The sequence below is a fragment of the Carlito syrichta genome, unplaced genomic scaffold (assembly GCF_000164805.1).
Source record: "Carlito syrichta isolate Samal-C Ts95f unplaced genomic scaffold, Tarsius_syrichta-2.0.1 Scaffold302723, whole genome shotgun sequence".
NCBI classification, from domain to species: Eukaryota; Metazoa; Chordata; class Mammalia; order Primates; family Tarsiidae; genus Carlito; species Carlito syrichta.
In genome coordinates, this window is record NW_007246819.1 from 32921 (window position 1) to 37035 (window position 4115).

Sequence of the window (4115 nt, forward strand, 5' to 3'; positions counted from 1 at the left end):
ATCAGATCAACATGAATTCTAGTAAATATGAATCATGAACATCAATTTCGTTGCAAAACTTTGATAGAAGAATAATAAATGATTGACATCATATCACTGATCCAAGAAGTTCAGGGCAGAATAAATAACCCTACAAAGAGATAAATAATATCCAAATTACAAAATTCAAAGACAGAGAACATCTTGGAAGAAGCTATAGAAAAAATGAAAATCTTACCTCCAGGGTAAGAAAGGTAAGAATGACATCAGGCTTCTCACCAGATGTCGTGCAATCAAAAAGTGAAATAAAATAGAGTGCTAAAACAAAGAATATCAACCTTGAACTCTGTAGCCAGAAGAATTATTCTTCAAAAGTGAAGGAGAAATGGAGACTTTCTCACTCAAACATGAATTGAAGGAATGTATCCCTAGGAGACCTGGCCAGAGAGAAGACAAATAACATCATTCAGCAACTTTAATGTACATAAAGAAAGAAAGAAATTAGATTTAAAAATTATGAAGATAAAGGTTTTCTTATTCTTCATTGATCAAAAAGATAAAACGTGGTCCCAGTAAAAATAATAAAGGGAAAAAAGAATAATAGAAAAATACATTTTCAGAGTACCAAAAATAGTCTGCTGAAAGATACCTACACTTCCTTGGAATTGGCGCAGTGTTATTTGAAAGAGGACGTGGGTTATTTAAAAATGTGTTTTTCAAACTCAAGAAAAACATCTGATTAAAGTAAATGAATAAAGAAGTATAGTAAGTAAAACCGGCATGCAAAGAGAGAGGAAGAAATGATATTCTAATAAATTCTCAATCAAAAATTAGAAAAGATAAAGCAAGAAGACTAAAAAAAAAAAAAACAGGAATGACAAATATAAAACTAACACATATGTGAAATATTAATCCAAACATATCAATAATCATTTTAAACATAATGTATTTAAACACAGCAATTTAAAAACAGTGACTTTGCTGGTGGATAATGAAACAAAACACAATGTTATGTCTACAAAAAATCTGCTTCTAACATAAAGACTCAGATACATTAATAGTAAATGAAGAGAGAAAAAATACACAGCTAGCACTATTTCAAACAGCTGAAATGGCTATTTTAATTTCACACAAAACACATTACAAAGAAAGGAAAAGTACCTGGAATCAATAGAAATGATGTGGTTGATTATCCAAGAACTCATGACAATCTCACACGAGAGAGAACCTAACAATAAAGCTTTAAACACAAGAGGCCAAAACTGGTAGAACCACTTGCAGAATCCAAATTACAGCTGGAAACTTCAAAACCCCTCTTAAGTCTTTGACAGATTCAGCAGATAGAAAATCAATAAGAATAAAACTGACCTGAAGTGGTCAATCAACTGAAACTCTTTCCATCTATAAACTTCAACCTATAATAGCAGATTACTCATTCTTATCTATCTTACATCTAGTATTCAGCAAGATAGACTTCATTCTAGGCTACAAAAGACACCTTAATAAATAGTAAAGAATATATGTCACAGGAAACATGTTATGGGACCATGAAATCTGGAACTAAAAACACAAAGATAGCTGGAAAACTGCAAAATATTAGACGGTTAAACAACATACTTTTTTTTTTTTTGAGTTGGAGCCTCACTCTGTCACCCAGACTGGATTGCCATGGCCACTCCCGGCCACTGCAGCCTCGACCTGCTGGGCTCCAGTGAACCTTCCACCTCAGCCTACCAAGTAGCTGGAATTACAGGCATGTGCTGCCACGCCCGGCTGATTTTTTGATTTATTGTAGAGATGAGGTCTCACTGCCCAGGCGGGTCTCAAACCCGCGGGCTCGGGCAATCCACTCACCTCAGCCTACCAGAGGCACGGGATTACAAGCTGAGCCACCGAGCCTGGCAACAATATACTTCTAAAGAACACAAGTGCCCCAAATCTCATCTCAAAAGGAGTTTAAAAATATTTCTGTAGGATATATCTGTCTGGGGATGGGGAAACACCTTTTATCAACGGGATGCCTGAATGAAACGTAATTGTACACCTAACCTTAACTGTACCCCACAAAACCATAATAAAAAATATTGATTAAAAAATTATTTCTAACAAAATGACAGTAAAATAGCTAATACAGAAAATAGTGGAATTCAGTGAGGGCAGTGCTACAAAAAAAAATTACAACACTGAAATTGCATAAACTGTCCAGTGATTGTAGAAAGTTCTTCTTGTGTATGACTATAGCTGTACCTGCATGAAATGTTCATATGCTCACATCAATGATCCAGAAGAAAATGGCAAAAGTAGTCATTACCAAAAAGGCAGCAATAATAATCATTTTCCAAGGAATTTCAAAAAATTCAGGCTCAGGAAGCAAACAGTTTTGTCCCATGTGGGCTAACTGGAATAATATTATTGTCATAATGAGAATCTTAATGGCATTAACACTATATCAGTCACAAAGAATCATATTTAGAAATCTAAACCACTTGAAAGGAGTTGCTACACCTCTCACATATCTCCAGGGACTTCCACTACTCAAGAAAGATTGAAAGTTCCCAGTCTCATGTTTCTTGCATAGCTGTATTGTTGATAGTCATTGCAAATGTGGGGCATCTTTTTAAGTCCAAAGTAATCATTTTTTTCAAATTGATTCATTTTTAAATTGACATAGAGAATTGTATGTGAGTCTTATGTACAATATGGTTTTTAGAGGTACAAATATTTTGTTAAGTGGTTAAATCTAGCTAATTAACAAATGCATGAGTCACATAGATATGGGATAACTTGAAGCAAAATGCAACTTCTGGTTCATGACTGACTGCTGTCTCCTGTTTTCAGTGCTGAGCAAGAATCCCTCTTAATCACACTTTTCTCTTACTTTAGGTGAATTTTTATCATTTAAAGTTTAGTATAAGTCAAAAAAGACAATAAAAAGACTTTATTTAGAAATTATGAAACTTTGGTACTTAAAAAAACCAAGGGGAGATGATGAAAATGACACTAATATTGTGGTAATGTTCTAAGATTCTTGATATTACCTCTATTAGGGTTGTATATGAATGAAGTAAAATACATCCACTGAATTTAGATGAATCCTGACAGCTGCCTTGCATAGATTTTTCTGGATTTAATGGTGGATGTTGAAAATGCAATATGTTAACTTTTAATGTTTCTTTCAAAATCAGCCTGTAATTCCATGCTTTGGGAGACTGAGGTACGTGGATTGCCTGAGCTCTTGGGTTCGAGACCCGCTTGGGCAACTTGGTGATACCTCATCTCTTCAATAAATAAATAAAATAAAAATCTGCCAGGCATGGTAGTACGTACCTGTAATTCCGGCTACTCAGAAGGTTGAGGTTGAAGGATCATGGGAGTCCAGCAGGTCGAGGCTTCAATGGCTGGAAGCAACCACTGCACTCCAGTCTGGGCGACAGAGTGAGACTCCAACTAAAAATAAAAAAAAACCAACAACAACAAAAAAAAACTCAAAATGTTGAATAAACAGGGATAGTTGATTCAACAGGCCTAACTCACTGAGTCAAGAATGGAAAGGGTTGTATTTCTGGTCTATTCAACTCATAAACAATTTCAGACACATTGTGCTGAGCATAATAAGGCAGACACAAAAAACGAAATTGGCTTACAAGAATATATGTGAAATTCTAGAATAAGCAAAAGTAACTTGTGATAACAAGGAGGACCAGGGACAGTGAGAGCTCCCCATCTGGGGTGACATAATATGATAGATCTTGAATTGGGCTTGAGTAATGCCTGTATACTTTTAAAAAAATAGTATGCATATACTATAGAGTTGAATATTTTGCTCCATGTGAGTTTACAGAAATATGAAGTTTGAGAGAAATATTTATTTCTAAATAATGACTGTCATGCTAAACTGTTTAACAGAGAGCTTATTGCTATGTGCAATGTGGAAATTGGAAATGCTTCTAAATCAAGATCTCTTGTACCCTTTTCCACTCTCACTGGCTGTAAGTTATTTCACAAATAAAAAATTTATGGTAACATGAAATGACAGAGAAATACTTGGATGAAAAAATATGAGTTAAATAATTTTGAGTAAAATATTCACAAATCAGTGCTGCATGTTTGAACATTTTCATAATAAAATGTTGATG